The 22,677-nt window shown below is 47.9% G+C and overlaps 1 pseudogene; it reads right to left on the reverse strand.

Moving 5' to 3' along the window:
* Nucleotides 1-1,224: 1,224 nt before the first annotated feature.
* On the reverse strand, nucleotides 1,225-3,677 carry LOC143775114 (uncharacterized; annotated as a pseudogene).
* Between the last annotated feature and the right edge of the window lie 19,000 nt (nucleotides 3,678-22,677).

The following is a 22,677-nucleotide window of genomic DNA, read 5'->3' on the forward strand; positions in this document are numbered from 1 at the left end:
ATGGCATCACCAGAAACTCAAACAGACCGAATGGCGTTATAAAGGCAGACCTCTCCTGAGCTTCTCTGGTCAGGGGTATCTGCCAGTATCCCCTACTTAGGTCCATGATGGTGAGGTACGATGCTTTAGCTAGCTGCTCTAACAGCTCGTCTATCCTCAGCATGGGGTAGACCTCACATGTAGTCAATAATTTCATTTCCTGTAGTCTACACAGAACCGGGTAGTACGGTCCTTTTTTGGGACAAGAACCACAGGTGAGGCCCAGGCACTCTGGGATTTTTGTATCACCTTGAGGTTCAGCATCTCCTCTACCTATTCCATCATGTGTGTCTTCACCTCTGCTGACACATGGTATGCAGAATGCCGTACTGGGGGATTAGTACCAGTGTCCACATGGTGAGCTGCTAAGTGCGCCCTCCCAGGCTGCCCTGTGAAGACTTCGGTGAACTCGCTGAGCGCCCCCATCAGCTCACACCTCTGACTGTGGGATAGCTCAGGGTTAAACTGCTGACTCCAGGGACTCCATGTACTGAGTCCCAGCCCCCACATCTAGTAACAGATCAGCCTCCCCCTCTTCTGGCAGGCTATATACAGGTAATACACAGGTCTCCCTGTCATGATGAGCCTTCAACATATTTACATGAAACACTTTCTGTCGCTTTGCACGTTCATCTAGTGTCACCACATAATTAACATCATTTAGCCTCTTGTGTACAGTGTATGGTCCCTCCCATGTGGCCTGTAATTTATTCTGTAACACAGGGACCAACACCCAAACCTCCTGTCCCTCCTCGTGGGCCCTCAGTCTGGCTTTTCGGTCGTACCAGACCTTCTGGTTGATTTGGGCCTGCGTCACGTTCTCATGGGCCAGGTTTCTCAGTTTTTGCATTCTCTCTCTGAGCCGCAGTACATATTCAACCACTGAGACTCCAGTAGTTCTGGGGTCGACCTCCCAACAGTCCTTAATCAAATCAAGTGGCCCCCTGACCCTCCTCCCATAAACCAGTTCAAAGGGGGAGAATCCAGTATACGCCTGGGGTACCTCTCTGTAGGCAAACAACAGATGGGGGTGGTACTGCTCCCAGTCTCTCCCTTCAGTCTCCACCAGCATTTTGAGCATTTGCTTTAATGTTCCATTAAAACGCTCGCAGAGTCCGTTGGTTTGGGGGTGATAGATGCTGGCCATAAAATGCTGTACTTGTATTCTTTCACAGAGGCTATCCATCAGATCAAACATGACCTGGGTTCCCTGATCGGGTAACATTTCCCTGGGAAACCCACACAAGAGAACACAGTCAGTAAAGCATCCGCCACTTTGCTCGGATGGAGGACAGTGCCACAGCTTCCGGGTATCGTGTAGCATAGTCCACCACTGTGAGGATGTACTTTTTGCCAGAGCTGCTAGGGATTGCAAGTGGCCCTATGATATCCACAGCCACTCGCTGGAAAGGCTCATCGATCACAGACAGTGGTATCAATGGAGCTTTCTGTATATTCCCAGACTTTCCAACTCTCTGACAAACTACACATGATCGACAGTAATTGGCAATATCTGTCCCCATCTTTGGCCAATAGAAGTTATGTATCAGGCAAGCTTTAGTCTTTCGTATTCCAACGTGTCCGGCCAAAGGAATTTCATGGGCAATTCTCAATAATTGTTCCCTAAATGGATAAGGGACGATCAGCCGCCTTTCATAGTCCCAAGATTCTGTAGTATCCGTGGGGAGTGTCTCTTGATACAGTCTGCCCTGGTCCCAGTATATTCTCTCTTTGCCAGAAGCAGCAGGGGGTTGGTCTGCAAGACACGTGAGCTCTTCCAGACTGACATCTGTCCGCAGGGCCTCTTGGAAGCTGTCAGCTTGCAGGCCCTGGCCTAGTGTGACTGCCAGGTGCTGGTCTGAAGCTGAGTCTTCAGTGTCTGTTATCAGGGACCTTGGTGGGCCTGCCATGTAAGGAGGCTCCGGGACCACAGTATGGGCCTCCTCTCCTGGCAGTTCCGTCTGAGACTCATCCTCTAATCTCTGGGCCTGAGTCTGAGCCGCAGCCTGACTCCGGGTCACAGTCCTGTGCATTGGGACATTTTCCCTCCTCGCACGGGATCTCAGGTGGGTCACTTTCTTCCACCTTCTCTGTATCATTTACTTGCAAGGGAGGAACATAGTGGGACACCATCCTCCCCAGGTCTGTGCCTAGCAACACATTGGTGGGAATAGCCTCTGATACTCCCACTTCTCTCAGTCCTTTCCCTGCTCCCCAGTCCAGGTACACACGGGCCATGGGCTTGGCAGGGTTGACCCCTCCAATCCCGGTTATAGACATAGTCTTCCCTGGTATGATATCGGCAGGGGTTATCATGGCTGGATGCACCAGGGTCACCTCTGCCCCAGTGTCCCTGAGACCAATGGTGACTTTATTGCCAACAGTGACAGATTGACAGTTCTCATTAGCCCTCGTATCAGAGCCGGCCACAAAGAGGACAGATGGTGGGGACAAAGACGGCTTTGTGGTTGTAGTTGGGCGTTACTCCCTATCAGGGCAGACAGCTCTAACATGTCCCACTTTGTTGCAGGAGAAGCACCGGCGTACATCGCCTAGAGAATGTCTATTCCCCAGGGCCGCATAGAAGGTGGGCTTGGACAGCACTGGTGATCAGCAGGCAGAGGGAGAAGCGTCCCAGTTTGGCTTACCTCCCTTCCAGCTGAATTCCGATGGCTTCCGCACCTCAGGCATCCTTTTAGCCACATAGCAGTCTGCAATCCTTGCAACCTGATCCGCAGTTTGTGGCTCCCGATCACACACAAATTGTCGTACATCCGTGGGGCACATGTGAAGAAATTGATCCTTGACCATAAGATCCGTTAAGTTCTCAAAACTGTTAACAGAAAGTCCCCTGATCCATTGGTGGAACGTGGTCCTCAAGGTGCTCACAACATCTGCATAGCTGTCAGCTGATCCACGTTGTAGGTTCCGGAACTTTCTCCGATACATTTCTGGTGTTAAATTGTATTTCCTGATCAGGGCCTCTTTTATAGCCTTATAGTTCCCATCTAGCTTTGGTGGGAGGTCAGCAAAAACGTCCAGGGCTTTGCCTCTCAACCCTGGGGTTAGATACTGTGCCCACTGCTCACGGGGTAGATGGTATTGCCTGCAGGTTTTTTCAAACCCCCGAAGGAAAGTATCTAAGTCAGTATCCTTCTCTATAACAGGGAAGTTTTCCAAATGTGGTCTCCTTGGATTTATGTCCTGGGAGTGGGTTATCTGAGGACTGATACCCTGCTCTATTTGAGCCATCTGAAGCTGGAAAGCTCTGTCCTCCCCGCGTTCTGCAGCATCTCTCTCAGCCCGTCGGTGCTGTAGAATAAGCTGCATGTGCAGATTGGGATCACTTGTTCCCAGACGTTGTAAGTCCATTTGCAAAGTACAGTCCATAGGCTCCTCAGCACTGGCATTGCTTGCATTTCCATCAGGTACTGTATCTCCGGTGCAAGAGCTGGCATTGCTGGGTTTCTCTGAGGTGGGCTCTCACCTTCCCCAGATGTTCCAGCACTTTGCTCTATGTCCTGCTCGACCAAGGCGCGTATGAGCAGCTCCCTGGATCTGTCGGCCGTCTCTATTTCTCTCTGCTCACAGAGGCCGGTCAGAGCCTCTTTTCTCTGCTTATTGTACTGGGCTACCATATCGATGAACAGCCTTTGCCAAATAAAAGATAGAAAAGAAAAATGGGGAGGGGAAACTGTTTTCAAGTATGTCTAAGTAAGCACTGAGTTGAACCTTGTAGAACTGGTGCACTCCTCGCAAGGATACCAATTCTTTAGTACAGGGAATAATTGCTTAAACCATGCACTACTGCTCTAATAGAAATAATTCTATCCCACCACTCTCCCACCAATTGTCACGGATCCCTACTCCGTGGTGTAACTAATTCGTCACATGCCCGCTCTCAGCAGGTAACTTGGGTTGTGCCTACAAGGGTTAATCTATCTCCCCATTCTCTGTACAGCATTCAACATCTGTGCTATGCTGTAATGGGAGCATGAATCACACACTGACCCAGGCCACACATCCGCTCATACACGCTGCCACCACTCACCAAATACACGGGTGATAAGTCCCAGAAATATTAACACTAATAATGTCTACCACTCATAAGGCTATGCATTCTTTTAGAACATTCAAGGTTCATCTTGTTAAAGTTTTATACTTTAATACAAAAAGGTTCAGTGCTTACAGTAAGAAAAGGTATAAAAATATGATAATAAAAAGACATACAACTTATGCAAAACAGTATAAAAATAAACCGGAGAAACTTACAGAAATCATCTAACTGGTAGTTTGCTTCCTGCTCCCTGAGGGGGGGGTGAATGGAGTTGGTGGAACACATCAGTGTCTCAGGCTGCCCTCACATGTGAACACAATTCTAGGTGTACAGGTCTAATTTATAGCTTGGTCTGGAGGTCAGGTTTCTAGACCAGCCCCTCATGTAAATATCATAATTGCTTGTTTTTGAATTGGACCACGGCTGCACTCCCCAATGAATATATTATTTTCTCTTGAGATCCTTTGTGTAAAAGTTCTCACAGAGATACTCTCAGACCGTAATTAACATCTCTCTTCCAAGAGCTAGGAGGTGTCAAATGTTACCTTTCGTCTAGGCTTCCAGCAGGACCGCCTGGTGAGATTGGAGACAGAAGTCAACTCGTCTCAGGAAAATACATATTAACACCTGGGTGCAACCTGCAGCTTTTCAAGACTGATGTTACATTATTGCCAGTGACACAATAAATCTATACATAGTCCACTGCACACACACACACACACACACACACACATATATATACACTCACCGGCCACTTTATTAGGTACACCTGTCCAACTTCTTGTTAACACTTAATTTCTAATCAGCCAATCACATGGCGGCAACTCAGTGCATTTAGGCATGTAGACATGGTCAAGACAATCTCCTGCAGTTCAAACCGAGCATTAGTATGGGGAAGAAAGGTGATTTGAGTGCCTTTGAACGTGGCATGGTTGTTGGTGCCAGAAGGGCTGGTCTGAGTATTTCAGAAACTGCTGATCTACTGGGATTTTCACGCACAACCATCTCTAGGGTTTACAGAGAATGGTCCGAAAAAGAAAAAAAATCCAGTGAGCGGCAGTTCTGTGGGCGGAAATGCCTTGTTGATGCCAGAGGTCAGAGGAGAATGGGCAGACTGGTTCGAGCTGATAGAAAGGCAACAGTGACTCAAATCGCCACCCGTTACAACCAAGGTAGGCCTAAGAGCATCTCTGAACGCACAGTGCATCGAACTTTGAGACAGATGGGCTACAGCAGCAGAAGACCACACCGGGTACCACTCCTTTCAGCTAAGAACAGGAAACTGAGGCTACAATTTGTACAAGCTCATCGAAATTGGACAGTAGAAGATTGGAAAAACGTTGCTTGGTCTGATGAGTCTCGATTTCTGCTGCGACATTCGGATGGTAGGGTCAGAATTTGGCGTAAACAACATGAAAGCATGGATCCATCCTGCCTTGTATGGAGCATCTTTGGGATGTGCAGCCGACAAATCTGCGGCAACTGTGTGATGCCATCATGTCAATATGGACCAAAATCTCTGAGGAATGCTTCCAGCACCTTGTTGAATCTATGCCACGAAGAATTGAGGCAGTTCTGAAGGCAAAAGGGGGTCCAACCCGTTACTAGCATGGTGTACCTAATAAAGTGGCCGGTGAGTGTATACACTAGATGGTAGCCTGATTCTAACGCATCGGGTATTCCAGAATATGTATGTAGTTTATTTGTGAAGTTTTCAGAATAATGCAATTTATACACAGGATTCGGCCAGCCGGGCGTGACAAATTAGCGAAGCGTGGATCAAATTCCGCGCCAATTCGAGGCCGGACTGCACATGTCGCTGGTTGGTCACGCCCAGCCGCGAATAATCAGTGAAGCTAGGGCCGGCTCCAGGTTTTTGAGGGCCTCGGGTGAAAGAGTCTCAGTGGTCTTTAACACATACCACGATTCATGATGCACAGATACAGCAGAGAAATATAGCACAGCCAAGTAGCATATAACACAGCCCACGTAGTATATAACTCAGCCCACGTAGTATATTGCCCAGCCCCATAGTATATAGCACAGCCCCCGTAGTATATAGCACAGACACGTAGTATATTGCCCAGCCACATAATATATTGCCCAGCTACGTAATATATTGCACAGCCACGTAGTATATAGCACAGCCACGTAGTATATAGCACAGAGATGTAGTATATAACGCAGCTCATGCAGTATATAACACAGGCCACGTAGTATAGAGCACAGCGATGTATATTGCCCAGCCACGTAATATATACCACAGCCACGTAATATATAGCACAGAGACATAGTATATAACACAGCCCACGCAGTATATAACACAGCCTATGCAGTATATAACATAGCCCACGTAGTTTATAGCACAGCGACGTAGTATATAGCACAGCCCACGTAGTATATAGCACAGAGACGTAGTATCTAACACAGCCCACGTAGTATATAGCAATGTGGGCACCATATCCCTGTTAAAAAAAAGAATTAAAATAAAAAATAGTTATATACTCACCTTCCGTCGGCCCCCGGATCCAGCCCAGGCGTTTACCGATGCTCCTCGCGACGCTCCGGTCCCAAGAATGCATTGCGGTCTCGCGAGATGATGACATCATCTCGCGAGACCGCAATGCATGGACTGGAGCGTCGCGAGGAGCGGGAAACACGACGAAAGGTGAGTATATAATGATTTTTTTTATTTTGTTTATTATATTTAACATTAGATCTTTTTACTATTGATGCTGCATAGGCAGCATCAATAGTAAAAAGTTGGTCACACAGGGTTAATAGCAGCGTTAACGGACTGCGTTACACCTCAGCATAACGCGATATAACGCAGCCATTAACCCTGTGTGAGCGCTGACTGGAGGGGGCACTGACAGAGAGTAGGAAGGGGCGAATTCGTGGCCGGACTGTGCCCGTCGCTGCACGCGGGATTTCCGTGATAGACAGACAGAAAGACAGACAGACGGAAGTGCCCCTTAGACGATTATATAGTAGATATACATATTTCACCACACACCAACAAATACCATGGCTAAATAGTTTGCAGTGTGATGACATGTGCTGTGGCACAGCAGAGCTGAGTGTGATTAACTAAGAACAGATTGCTGATAGCTCCACAATGGAGAGGCGGAAAAAAAAAGGGGTTTTATTACGCTCTGCAGTGCCTATTTCATTGTGTGTCCAGTTCAAAATGAACAATTTGGAGAAAGGTCCTCCCTAAGAATTTTCCTGTAAATTCCTCCGTTAAAGAATAAGTGATGTGAGGGTATACAAAAATATCCTGTTTATACATTGTCATGCGCAGGTAAGAGAAAACATTCCCTAGCACAACTTTCACCTGAAAAATTATGTCTGAGATCGGAGGCAAATCACATGAGGTTCATGGCTCAAATAAAGCCATACATGATTAGAGTATGTTAACACTGAGCTTTATGAGTGGATTTTTGAAGTAGATTTCTTTCAAAATCCACATCCACTAACATTTATGGTTCAATATATTTTATAATTAACAATTGATGTTTCAACATACATCAAAATCAAATTCAGGTTGCACAAAAGGTACAATCAACAAAATGTAAGTATATTAATCAGCATATACTTATTTGGAAAGGGAGAGTACAGTGCAACAAATAGTATTGAAACGTTGTATCATGTGGTGAATAAATTGTTGTATTCAAATGATGAGACACGATAGGGAAGAATCGGGGGAACACAAAGGCCAACACAGTAGGAAGGTATAGAGAGGGGAATTTTGCATATTCTGAGTGTAATGTCAATGGCTCAAAATCAGTAGAATGGCGATGTTAGCCACGTGCTAAATTCATCTGAATTTCTGAATGATGTCCAGGGTAACCAAGCTCTCATGTATACGTAAGAGTCTAAGTTCAGCCAACTGTAAGAGACTATGAGCTCTTCCATGCAGGGCTGCAATCAGGACATTACTACCCTTACTTGTGTATGGGACCGGTGATCAGAGGCAAGGAGGGAGGGTCGCGCTGGCATCATGTGTCACACACTTTGGACCTCACCTCTTTTCCCTCTGATAACCGGGCCCCAGGGACAGGGGTGGCACTTTCCTGGTGGTCTGGAGGCATTATGAGCTGACTGCATCACTCCTGTTTGATGTGGCCATCACTGCAGCAGATGCGATGCACAATGACCTTGGCACTTGCTCTGTGCAGAGCTCGGTGCCACTTCCAGCACTGGCTTCGCCTCCGTCTTCTCTCACCCTCCTGAACATGACAGCAGCAGCAAGAGATTGGAGCCAGGAAAGGTCAGCAAATAGTGACTCCAGAACTAGGGCTTCTCATTGGGCTGCAGGAGGGACCCCCAGCCCACACTATTCCTGTGGGAACAACCTGCCAGCACTGCACTACATTACACTGTCCCTCAATAACACTAGTACTGATGAGGAAAGTGCAGTGTACAAGTCTCCCTGTACTCACATCACCAGCAGCAGTCGGAACCAGGAAAGGGAATGGGGTGACAAAGTGTCTGCCTTGGAAGAGGAAGCAGCCGCTCATAGTCTCCTGTGCTGTGAATTCTTCTTACTGACGTCTGCTCTGGCTGTCTGCTGTCCTAGGATGGTGCAGGTGGTAAAGGCCCTGCAGCATAGCCAAGTATATGGAGCGCCCGCCAGGGCCTAGGGGTACTCGATACCGGGTCCGGTGGTCATTAAAGCGGAAGTCACAGTGACAGTGATCCGGTTCGTGGCCCTGGGAGTCCAAATTAAAGGAAATTTCTTTAAAGGGGTTATTAGAAATAAGAATGTTCATGACCCCACCTGTAGTGTTCGGTCAGGGGTGACCGACGCTGCTTAAAGAAGTCCTCTGGGGAGTGATGGCACTGCAGCAAGGATGGTATGGCTTCCCACAGGAAGCTGGGTCTCCAGGGCTCCCGTTGTATTTGGCAAAGATAGTGTGGTGCCAGAAATAATCAGAGGACACAAGGTTGCAGCCTCTTTACCTGTTTTACTGGTGGTTTGCGGCCACAGTCCAGGGTACCAGCAACAGGTGATGGTGGAGTCCAGGCAGCCTGGAAACAAGTTGAATTTCCTTTGCCAGGTCAGATTGAGAGCCTTCCACTACACGCTGTATAATAGTCCCTTGATGCCTATGGCGTCTTTCAAGGTCCTCTCTCACTCTCTGTCCTGAGACTATTCCTGCATGGTAGGCAACGCGAGCGGTTTTATAGGAGTCTCTGTTCCGGGCTCTGAATGTTGCTGTACCTGTCACGAAGTGACTGTCCAAGCGTGACACAACCCAACGGGTGGTCGGTCACAAAGCGGTGAAACTCACAAGGGAACACCGGGGACACTTTAACAACGGTGGGCCCTGAGATAAGGAATGGGGAAATGGACACCTCCTGCACTCTTCTAAGGATGTGCCCTAATCTTCCTGTCGTCCCTATACAGGTTCTTTCAACCTGTCACTGAGCTGGATACCTTAGCCCTCACTCGCCCTGCACCTTTCCCTGGGTAGGGAAATGGCGAGTGAGAACACTGGTCCCACCGCTGCACTAATAAACACAAAGGGAAAGTAAAGACAAACACGGTATAAGCAAACAGCACTTAGCTTTCTCTGCTGCAATGCACAGTACAGCAGAGTAATGCACCAGGTACAAATATTCAGCAGAAGAACCACTGCACTCAAAAAACTCCTTCCACCTGCTTGGTTGATAACCAACAGTCAGCTGATGCATCAGGTGACCTTATGAAGGATGGTGGGAGTGGTCACCACTAACATCAGCTGACCCAGCATTCATGCAATGCAATGCAATAACACCAGCGGCCACCGGAGGGAAAACTGCATTAAACCCAATTGATCAGAAAGGAAAAAAGGTTTTAATCAGAGGGAAACCAGATCTGCCACAGATCCAAACATGGATCGTGACAGTACCTCAGGGTGTAGATGAGGGCATGTTACTTTCAATCTCCTGCCCTCCGGTTTCTGCTGTGGGGCATACAGGCCCACACAGCCTCGGATTCCCGGTGTCCGGTTCCTGCACTTCAGCGTGGAGTGAGCCCAGTTGCAGCTCTCCTCCAGCTCCTTATTTCTCCTGTGCTCCTTCCTCCTTCTCTGTCTCACACAAACTCCAGAATCAACTAACTCCTCCTACAAGCCAGAATATATATATATATATGTATTATTATTATTATTATTATTCATTTTTATAGCGCCATTTATTCCATGGCGCTTTACATGTGAAATACGGGGCAAATATAGACAAATACATTAAACATGAGCAAAAATAAGGCACACGGGTACATAAGGAGGGAGGACCCTGCCCATGAGGGCTCACAGTCTGCAGGGGATGGGTGATGATACACTAGGAGAGGGTAGAGCTGGTTGTGCGGCGGTTCAGTAGGTTCAGGATCACTGCAGGCTGTAGGCTTGTCGGAAGAGGTGAGTCTTCAGGTTCTTTTTGAAAGTTTCTATGGTAGGCGAGAGTCTGATGTGCTGGGGTAGAGAGTTCCAGAGTGTGGGGGAAGCACGGGAGAAGTCTTGGATGCGGTTGTGGGAAGAAGAGATGAGAGGGGAGTAGAGAAGGAGGTCTTGAGAGGATCGGAGGTTGCGTGTTGGTAGGTACCGGGAGATCATGTCACAGATGTATGGAGGAGATAGGTTGTGGATGGCTTTGTAGGTCATTGTGAGGGTTTTGAACTGGAGTCTCCTGGCGATAGGAAGCCAGTGAAGGGCTTGGCATAGGGGAGAGTCTGGGGAATAGCGGAGAGACAGGTAGATTAGTCGAGCAGCAGAGTGCAGGATGGATTGGAGTGGTGCCAGAGTGCTAGAGGGGAGTCCAGAGAGTAGAAGGTTGCAGTAGTCGAGGCGGGAGATGATAAGGGCATGCACTAGTGTTTTTGCGGTGTCGCGGTCAAGGAATGCGCGGATCCGGGAAATGTTTTTGAGTTTGAGGCGGAAGGAGGAGGCATGGGCTTGGATATGTGGCTTAAAAGAGAGGGAAGAGTCGAGGATCACCCCGAGGCACCAGGCGTGTGGGACTGGGGAAAGTGAGCAGCAATTGACATTGATGGATAGGTCTGGTGGAGGGGTAGAGTGAGATGGGGGAAAGATGATTTATAGAAAAATAGGGAGCACCACAGCTGGGCAAATGCAATGTTATGCTAATAGTAGATCTATAAAGGGGTGCAGCACCATGCATAGCCAAAAGGACATAATGGAGCAACCAAGAAAAGCAGACACGCAAATGGAGCGCACACCCAGAAAAATACAAGCTAAGTAGCAACAAATACAAAAAGTTTATTGAAAACAGAGACACATACACTAGAATAAAAGCATATTAAAATATAACAACCACACCACTTAGTCCCATGGTGAATACTCATGAAAGACAGCCCAAAATACAAATAGTAATATATATGCTATACACCACAACAATAATGGCAACCAAAAAATACCTATATATGAAAATCAATGATTAGACAGCATATAAGGAAGACCTGTAAAGTGGGGAATAAAACCCCCTAAGCCCTATAAAAATGTAATATGGCTCAATGATTCAATAATACAGATGTAATAGTACAAACAAATTAAAGTGCACAGAGGGTCTAGGCGTCCCCAGATACCCCCACTATGAATGAGTAGCCTTGCTATAGAAGACGAGCCTGTGACTATCAATGGGCCATAATAGGGAAAAAAAAAAAAAGGTAGGTAATACCAGCAAAAGGTAAATTAAATCAAAGAAAAAATATATAAATATAAAGCAGGGTGATCAGATGGAACAAGAATATCACCCAGGCTATAGAAAAGTGCCCACAAAGGTCAGGGTGTGTGGCACAATAGTAGAAAGAACACAAGGTATGAGTATAAGTATAAATCACCCGATCAGGTCATCCAGTCTGCGGTCTGGGCTGTCAGCTGTCAAAAGTCAGGAGTCAAGGAAGATGATCCCGGGATCCAGTAGGTGTGGGGAGGCCCCACGCGTATCGCTGCTGAGCGCAGCTTCGTCAGGGGAAGTCTTTAATTTAACTTTAATTTGTTTGTACTATTACATCTGTATTATTGAATCATTGAGCCATATTACATTTTTATAGGGCTTAGGGGGTTTTATTCCCCACTTTACAGGTCTTCCTTATATGCTGTCTAATCATTGATTTTCATATATAGGTATTTTTTGGTTGCCATTATTGTTGTGGTGTATAGCATATATATTACTATTTGTATTTTGGGCTGTCTTTCATGAGTATTCACCATGGGACTAAGTGGTGTGGTTGTTATATTTTAATATGCTTTTATTCTAGTGTATGTGTCTCTGTTTTCAATAAACTTTTTGTATTTGTTGCTACTTAGCTTGTATTTTTCTAGGTGTGCGCTCCATTTGCGTGTCTGCTTTTCTTGGCAGATGGGGGAAAGATGATGAATTCTGTTTTGTCCATGTTCAGTTGTAGAAAGCGAGCAGAAAAGAAGGCTGAAATAGCAGACAGACAGTGCGGGATTTTGGTAAGTAAGGAGGAGAGGTCAGGTCCGGATAGGTAGATCTGCGTGTCATCAGCATAGAGATGGTACTGCATACCGTGGGATTCTATGAGCTGTCCCAGACCGAAGGTGTAGATGGAGAAGAGTAGGGGTCCGAGAACAGAGCCTTGAGGAACACCGACTGACAAGGGGCGAGGTGAGGAGGTGGTGTGGCGGAGGGAGACACTGAATGTCCGATCTGTCAGATATGATGAGATCCAGGAAAGGGCCAAGTCTGTGATGCCAAGAGATGAGAGGATTTGTAGCAGAAGGGAGTGGTCCACGGTGTCAAAGGCAGAAGACAGGTCCTAGAATATATCTAGGGAAGCTCCCCTGAAACCGGGTCTAGAGCTCCCCCTTCTGGCCTGGAGTCAGAACATGTTGCATGTACAGGTTATCTGTCAAAGGGATCCTCCTCGTTTCCAGGCATGGCATCACCCTCCCCAAAAGGAGGTACCTGAACTCCTGGGGTGCCACATATACATAATAGTGTACTGTAAGTATGATAGTATGTAATATATAGTGTACAGTATGTGTATTTTCTTGTTTGTAAATGAGTGTGTATGGGTATACTGTAGATGATCCTTCTATATGTAGTAGTGTATCTGTAGTGTTTGTTGTATATAATGTATAGTGCACAGTATATGTATTTTCTTGTTGATAAGTGTGTGAGCCTATACTGCCTATGGTTCTAGTGTATGTGTGATCAGGCCCAAAGTCATAATTAACCCTTCCTGGCAGATTCCCATTGGACCCCTGGTATAATAGACCCCCCTGATAAATAATCCCCTGCAGGGTGCTGGTATATGTGGTGCTATCAGTGTAGAGCGACTGTAGAGCGGCCATGTCTGCAGATGAGCGCCATGCTCTGTGTCCTAATGCCAGCACACAATGCATGTGTGTATGTTCATCATTATTGCCCTCAATGAGTCTTTATCTTTAATAACATACCTCATCTATAATGTGTGAGTAGATGTCATATACCTGTATACTGTATAAGGCTACTTTCACACTAGCGTTAACTGCAATACGTCGCAAATGCGTCGTTTTGCCGAAAATACGCATCCAGCAAAAGTTCTTGCTGGATACGTTTTTTCGTCATAGACTAACATTAGCGACGCATTTGCGACGCATTGCAAAACGTCGCGTCCGTTTTGCGACGCTTGGGCGTGTGGTAGCGGACCGTCGGGAGAAAAAAACGTTACATGTAACGTTTTTTGCTCCCGACGGTCCGCTTTTTCCGACCGCGCATGCGCGGCCGGAACTCCGCCCCCACCTCCCCGCACTTCCCCGCACCTCACAATGGGGCAGCGGATGCGTGGGAAAAATGCATCCGCTGCCCCCGTTGTGCAGCAGAGACAGCGCTAGCGTCGGGAACCTCGGCCCGACGCACAGCGACGGGTTGTTCCCGACGCTAGTGTGAAAGTAGCCTAAGTGAGCATTTTACAGTAGCAGCAAAATATTTTTTCCTTGTGTTTTTGAGCCGTTGTGCGTTGATTTAAAAAAATTGCAGCGTCTCAATTCTACCAGTGTTTTGCTGCATTTCTTTTTCCTTTTTAAATGAATCCAACAAAAATGCACATAATGTGCGCAGAATTTTTTCTGCCAACACTCTGCATTTTTTTAGAAGAAAACTGACATAAAAAAAGCAGTGTGTGAACAATTTTAGAGCACAGGCGGGATCTATTAGTTCTGCATTCTCATATTCATAATTATGGTCGTTATATAATGGACGGAATAGTCCACACAGTAAAACAGCGGTTATTTCACTATATGTAGGTTTAGAGATGAGTGCGGTCAGGGTCCGCAGTGATTACCATGTTGGTTATATGTGGTCGCTGAGGTCTCTTTTTATATTTTCACAAACTATTACATGTGTGACACAACACCGTATGAGAGCCCTGGGCAGAGCGAGTGCCGACAGCATGTGAATGGTTCCAGCACGGGAGGTGAGTATAGACGTTATTATTTTATCGGGGCTGAACATTTACATCAAGAAGTTGTCCTAGTAGTGGACAACCCCTTTAATATATAATGCCTTTGGACCCTTTGTTCTGCAGTTTCTCTGTTGCTACTCTTGGAATTGTGCGTATAGTGCCTACCCTAAGCAGACACAACTACCTTATCTTACCTATACACTCCCTGACAGAAGTTATGTCGCTTATCCATGTTATGTAAATAAAAGCTTATAACCTGATATTAAATTCATCCATTGGTTGTATAAATTATTCTTTTGAAAGCTGAAACCCTCCGAAATGTGGTTTAGGTTAAGGAAATAAATTGGCATCAATGCAGAAATATTGATCAGTTAATGGACACAGAATGGTCAGATTTTGGCAAGACAAAAGTTTTGTCGCCCACAGAAAGTAATGTGATATTCAAACAAATATTTAAATTAAAATACAAATATATGTTGCATAACATTGGTGAATGAAGTTGTGGTGCTATTAGAGTCATATTTAATATTTTGTGTGACTTCCATGAGCTTGAAGGACTGCATCCATGCGGTTCAACAATGATTCATACAATTTATTAATGAAGCCATCAGGAATAGCAAAGAATGCAGTCTTACATGCCTCCCAGAGTTCATCTAGATTCTTTGGTTTTGTCTTCCAAGCTTCCTCTTTCATCCTACCCCAAACATGCTCAATGATGTTCATGTCTGGTGACTGGGCTGGCCAGTCCTTGAGCACCTTGATCTTTTTTGCCTGGAGGAACTTTGTTGTAGAGATGTATGTATGAGATGGAGCACCATCCTGCTGCAGGACCCCAGAGGGTAGTTGTCTCAGAATCTTGTTCCAGGCACAGGAAGGACAGGAGGCTGTAGTGGCGCAGCACCCTCTCCCTGTCTTTCTCAGAGATTAATGTCTTACCAAGCGGTAGGGTAGCAACCCTCAGGGAAGCCACTGAGATGATTTTGTAGGTATCAATAAGGTGGGATGGTTCCTCTTCAAAATCAGATGACTAGAAGGACAGCGCATCAGCCTTAACGTTCTTTTCACCAGGTCATAAGTGAAGCTCAAAAGCAAAACGGGCGAAAAACAAAGACCACTGAGCTTGCCAAGGGTTGAGTCTTTGGGCCGACTGAATATCAGCCAGATTCTTGTGATCAGTGAAAATTATGAAGGGGTGTACCTCACCTTCCAGAAGATACCGCCACTCCTCCAATGCTATCTTGATGGCCAGTAGTTCTCTGTCACTGATGGAATAGTTGTGTTCCGATGTAGAAAATGCCTTGGAGAAGAATCCACAAGTGATCAAATGACCGGACGACGACTTCTGGGAGAGCACAGTCCCAGCCCCTGTGGAGGAGGCATCCACCTCGAGAATGAATGGTCTATTAGTGTCTGGGCGATGAAGTACCGGCTCTTGTGCGAAAGCTTGCTTCAGAGTCAAAAAGGTGTCCTTGGCCACCGAAGACCAAACACTGGGATCAGCTCCCTTGCAGATAAGTGACGAGAGGTGCATGGTCAACGAGGAGAAGTGGGGCATGAACTGCCTGTAAGGCTACTTTCACACTTGCGTCGGACGACGCACGACGAATTGCGTCTTTGCGACGTACCGACGGTAGTAGTGAATGCGCCGCACAACGGGGGCAGCGGATGCAGTTTTTCAACGCATCTGCTGCCCCATTGTGAGGTGCGGGAAGGAGGGGGCGGAGTTCCGGCCGCGCATGCGCGGTCGTAAAAGACGGGAACGACGCACCAAAAAACGTTACAAGCAATGTTTTTTGGTGGTGATGGTCCGACGCAAAACGACGCAACCGTCGCACGACGGTTGCGACGTGTGGCAAAGCGTCGCACTGCGTCGCTAATGCAAGTCAATGGAGAAAAAACGCATCCTGCAAGCACTTTTGCAGGATGCGTTTTTTCTCCAAAACGACGCATAGCGTCGAGGATAGAGTACGAAAACGAATAGCATATTGCCCAACCACAATGGAGCCTTGGTGGAGATCAAAGAGAGCCTCAGTGGCCGAGGCTACACGATCAGGCTCGTCGAACACTTTGCGAAAGGTCTCTAAAAAGTAGACAATTGAGAGTCAGAGATTATGGGATCATTACGTTTCCACAAAGAATTTACCCAGGCCAGAGCCTCGCCCTCCAAATGTGAAACCACAAACGCCACTTTTGCCCGATCGGTGGGCTATTGGTGCTGTAATAATTCAAAATGCAGGTGGCATTGATTCAAATAACCCCGACACAGCTTGGGGTCACCATTATACTGGGTGGTTTACCAAGACCGGGAGGAGGATGAGGAGAGGGATCAGGGTTACTTGACTGAGCTTGAGCAGAGGCTGCGGCGGCAGACGGAAGGGAGAGCAGACAGTCATCCACTGAAGCCATATAACTTAATATGTGAGTCTGGGCTTCACGCTGCTGAACTATCTCCTGTTGGAGACTGGCGAGCTGGGAAGCATTCCCAGGGTCAGAGGCCTGTAAAGCGGACAACCGAGATTCCATGGACTTCATGAATGACATTATACGCGTCTGATTCTCCCACAAGTACACCAACTCCTTCTGATTATTCTGTTATAATTCCTGGAGTGGACCCACTGGATCGCGGAGACGACCGTTCCCAGGTGAGCTGATCAGGTGGAACTGACCCCTATACAGGGGGGGCCGTTAGGGACAAGCCTAGGAGGGAGATACACCGCGATAGCTTGTGCCAGAGGGGCTGTTCGAGGACCACGAAGAGAATCAGGGTACTCACCAAGCACCAGACGGGTGGAGCAGCCACAGAGAAAACCCGGGACTCAGGACTCGGCAAGGTTCACACAGAGGGTACCGGATCTGGGACGGAGCAGAGCATGCACTGGAAGCGTACAGGGACTGAGCAGAGGACGCACGCACTGGAAGTGTACAGGCACATAGAAGAGCACGCACTGGAAGCGTACAGGAACCGAGCAGAGCACGCACGCACTGGAAGCATACAGGGACAGAGCAGAGCACGCACTGGAAGCATTCAGGGACTGAGCAGAGCACGCACACACTGGAAGCGTGCAGGGACAGAGCAGAGCACGCACACACTGGAAGCGTACAGGGACCTGACATACAGAAACCTAAGTGGACCTGGAAGGAGCACGGAAAGGCATAATAATCAGGTGCATCTTCTAGCAGGAAGCGACCTCGCAGCCCAGGCAGGACAGTGCTTCCGGGTCAGTACAACCATCATGAAGAAGCCGGAAGTACACACGACCGCGGCCTAGCATGCATGCAACGGGAACGGGATCCCCAGAGTGGCCGAGGACCCGGAAGAGGAGGGACGCAGCGAGGGACCCAGGAAGCAAGGAGAGTATCGCAGTGCGCCGTAATATAAAGACTGCAGAAAGGTCGATGTTACATCCAGGCATAGTTTTAGGCAAAGTGGGGACCTAGGCAAAAGTTTAAAATGGGGCCCCAAATGCTAACATTGCACATCACACAGAAGCATTTTGGTTGTATTTACGTGCGCTGAGTTCAGGCCGCTAATGAGTGTGATCGTCAATATTGAAGTCGTTCGACACTTGTTTCCTGGCCTCTTTACACCAACTGAGAAAGAATGATGGGAACAGAACAACCACTATTAGATCAATCTGACCCCATACAGTATTATGTTATCAGCAGGACATCTACAGTTTACACCGGGTGATGTGCTGCTGACAAGGCCGGTTTTAGACAAAGTGGGGCCCTAGGCAAAAATTTAAAGTGGGGGCCCCAAATGATAACATTGCACTGTGGCCCCCATATTTAGGGGCCTTATATTGGCCAATGGGTCTGCCACTATTAGCTGTACTCAGGGGCGTTGCTAGGGTCAGAAAAGATTGGGGGCCCAAGACAGAGTTGCCCCCAACCCCGTCTTAAATTTTTTTTTAACTCTTCAGATAGAACAGTGTTAACTCTCTGAGAAGAGATAATGTAGTAGATGTCACCTGCAGTCCTATGTAACACCACAGATAGACATAGCGTTTAAGACTATGGCTACTTTCACACTAGCGTCGTACGACGCACGACGAATTGCGTCGTTGCGACGTACCGACGCAAGCAGTGAAAGCGCCGAACAACGGGGGCAGCGGTTGCTGTTTTTCAACGCATCCGCTGCCGCATTGTGATGTGCGAGGAGGCGGGGGCGGAGTTCCGGCCGCGCATGCGCGGTTGGAAAAGATGGTCACGGCGCACCAAAAAACGTTACATGTAACTTTTTTGGTGGCGACGGTCCGACGCAACACGACGCAACCGTCGCACGATGGTTGCGACGTGTGGCAATGCGTCGCACTGCATCGCTAATGCAAGTCTATGGAGAAAAAACGCATCCTGCAAGCACTTTTGCAGGATGCGTTTTTTCTACAAAACGACGCATAGCGATGTGCAGTGCACCACGCTAGTGTGAAAGTAGCCTAAGACTATGTTTACATGCAGCATTTTTTTTCAGTAGGCAAAACCTTTTCTATTAGCAGTAAAAATGTTGCGTTCAAAACACCTGTTTTTCAGCTTGTTTTGTGGTGTTCTTCACACTTTTTTCAGCTTTTTTTTTGGAGTGAGGATGTTTGGTCAGGATTTCAAATCAGCATATGTAAGCCAAAACCAGGAGGGTGAGAAATACAGAAGTAGTGACGTGTTTCTCAGGCTATGTGAACACGTTGCGGATTTTGCTGTGGATCTGCAGCAGTTTTCCATGCGTTGTACAGTACAATGTAAACGTATGGAAAACAAAATCTGCAGTACACATGCTGCGCGGAAACGCTGCGTTGTATTTTCTGCAGCATGTCAATTCTTTGTGCGGATTCCGCAGCATTTTACAGCTGCTCCATAATAGGAATCTGCAGGTGTAAAAACGCTGTTGAAAACCGCACAAAAACCATTCCACTATAAATCTGCGGTAAATCTGCCGGTAAAACTGAGGGGATTTAAATAGTGCTACAGTTCTGAAATCCAGTCAGAAAAAAAACAAGCGCATGCAGGAGATTTCGGAAATCTCCTATGTTTTGCTGGCACTTTGAAAAGCAGCTTTTCGCCATGTTCATATGCAGAATTTTTGCAGCTCTTTCTTCTGCAAATAAGAAGTTTACAGCATTTTACAGCACAAGCAAAAACTGAGATTTTCAGAAATCTCCTGCGCACCCTTTTATTTTCTCCTGACTGAATTTCACAACTGCAGCGTTTTTTAAATCAGCAGCGTGTCACTTCTTTCAGCAATTTTTTTCACACGTAGAAAGCAATGAAAAAGTTTAAAAAATGCTGCAAATGTTGCAACGTTGTTTTTCGCTGCATTTTTTGTGAATAACACTAACTTTATTAAATATGTACTGTAGACAAAATGCATACTGTAAAAAACAAACAGCAAAAGCTCTAAGGGTATGTGTCTACAGTCAGAAAACGCTGCAGGTCGGCTGCTGTGTACTTGTGCAGTGTCCATCCCGCAGCGGCCAGATGTTACAGTATAGTGGAGGGGATTTCAAGAAATTCCATCTCTACTATGCGTGCACTATCACCTGCACCTCACCTGCAGAGACGGACATGGGGCGCGTCTGTCCAGGCTGCAGCATGTCAATTTATATGGCGTAGACGCGAGTCTCCGCAAGATAAATCTCACCCCTGCAATGTATAGGACGCAGGGATTCCGCACAAATCAATGAACACATGCGGAATCACCTGTGTTCAAAACACGGCAGCACTTTGGACGCAGCACATGTCCACTGCATCCAAAGGGCTTCTGCAGCGCCCCAGAGTCCTTGTCGTTGCAGTACTGTGGCTCCGCCGCTAAGGGGGGCTATGGTACGTCTGATGGCACTGAAGGAGTTCATCTGACCAGGTATCACATACACCAATACATTTCACAGTCGGGCCTCCAGGGAGAGCTAAGGGTGCTATTTATTAGGCCACTCCTCACCGTGTGGGTAAACTGGGGGTCAGGCAGGAAGTTAGACAGAAAGCTGACTGGGTTGGAACCAGGCAACACCTTGTGGCAGGGGGTGTTGTGGGGAAGATTCGGTAGGGCCCCTGTCAGGTTTGGGACCCTGACAGAGGTCTGGCAACAAGAAAGAACGTCACGGGACCGTGCCTGCTCAGCATAGCGGCGGTGCCCTAAGAAAGGAACAGAAGCGAGATATATTGTGCTGAGTGAGAAACGAGATCAAAGCAAGAAGGAGAATACCAGTAGGAGTCGTGCTGTAAGACCGAGGCAACATCTTACTGAGGCGCACAACCGGCGGCCGGAACGCCGAGGAAGTATTACTATATTCAGCTTCAGGCAATACTTCAAACCAACGGCAGGACAGTCAGTCATAGGCGGGCTGTCTCACCTAAATCACCTATGCAGACTTGGGCGGCAACCTGTGGAGAGGGGCGACTCTAGGGTCCCGGAAGAGCTCCGAGCCTACCCATCATACGGGTGCGTCCCAACCATAACACCGGGAGGGACGGAGGATTAGCAGAACATCATCTAATCGAGTTGTTGTGAGGGAACACGAGAAACAGACACAACAGTTGTGGGGACTATCCCGTAAGCACAGCAGGGGAGGACCACAACACATAGCGCTAGCAGGAAGGCACAGATTTCCACCTGCAAAGAGAACTCTGGAGGTGCCATTGGACCGGCCGGACTTGCGCAGCCTGGTGAACCGTATTCCGGACTGAGGACCCAGAGACCTTCAGTAAAGAGGTAAAGAGACTGCAACCTGGTGTCCTCGTTATTTACTGCACCGCACCACCACCACCATCCACAACTATCATTCACTGTACGCCCCTCAGCAGGGTCACAGACCGGGCCTAGCCACCGTGACAACCCCAGAGCAGAGACTCAGAGGCCCGGTACCGGGTACCCCTCGGCCCTGCGGCAGTGGGGGCGCTACAACTTGGCGTCACGAACAGGATCTACTTAAGCCTGAAGAATCGGGTCATGTGTGCCTTGGAACTGTGATTTATTATACTTGGACTGTGACTTATTGCAAAGACTGTGGATTGCCATTTGCCGCCAAAAGTTCGCGCCAAAACCGCCGCCATTACAGCGCTAAGGAGAGCGCAGGAGAAGAAGAAGGGCGTGGAAGTGGGCGTGAACAAGCTGAAGAGCGTGAAAGACAATGGCCGCCCAGTCTAAATATCTCGACCCCTTGAGGACGTGTCCGTCAGCAGCCGAGATCCGCCTCCTGATCCTCAATGGTGGGCAGAGACAGCGAAAACGAAACCGCCCACGAAGGAGAGAGCGGGAAAAGGACGAGGCCAGCCGCCTGGAGCGGGAGCGTGGGGCCGGAGCCGAGGACTCCCCCAGCTACTCGGAGGGGCACCACAACCAGGCCTCCACCGCTGATATTGACTTCCTGCAGGCCGGAGTGGATGAGCTTGGCGACCAACTCCGGCGGACGCAGCTGAGCACTGAGGCCGGGTGGAAGAAGACCATCATCGGGAGCCTCACCAGACATCTGTCGGCAGCCTCGCCTGGTCCGGAGCAAGAAAGAAGTTCCAGCGCTCCGAAGCCAGAAAGCAAGGCCCTGCCGGAAAGCAAGATGCTGCGAACGGAGATGACAACGCCGCAGCGCAAGGCCCTGCAACCAGCGCTACAGACCCCAGTGGAGACGGAGCAGATCAGCACCGGAGGGACCGCATCTGAAGCAGGTATGAAGAATGACCCTGCCCTGACGACCGACACCACTCCAGTGACTGCTAGTGCCACAGCTGCTGACTCCGTTCCAGTGACTGATCTTGCAGCAACTGCTACCTCTGCTGCAGCAAATGCCCATACTCAAGCTGCACAGACATCCATCGCTGTGCATGATTTAACCGTACATGAAAGACGGGTTAACGGCGGTTGTCCAGCACTGGGTGTAACCCTGGACCTCACTCTTCCCACGCCAAGAAGGGTTAAGTGCCAGGTGCAGCCCTGGAAGCCGTCCAACTAAACCTCGGAAACCTGAACATGTAAATAGTTCTTCAAACTGTTTGTTTTCTGCTATGTTGCTGCTAAAACCCGTCCAGGGTTAACTCTTAAAGGGATCCCTTTGTTGACCCGGGATCCCTATTGTTTCTGCTTCTTTTTGGTTTGTTTTCTAATTTTTGCACAACTTCCCAAAAACTGCTGGAATCATGAACAGTGCATGATACAAACTTCTTGTATATAGTTTGCACCTTCTTA

Source organism: Ranitomeya variabilis, chromosome 5 (genome assembly GCF_051348905.1).
Source record: "Ranitomeya variabilis isolate aRanVar5 chromosome 5, aRanVar5.hap1, whole genome shotgun sequence".
NCBI classification, from domain to species: Eukaryota; Metazoa; Chordata; class Amphibia; order Anura; family Dendrobatidae; genus Ranitomeya; species Ranitomeya variabilis.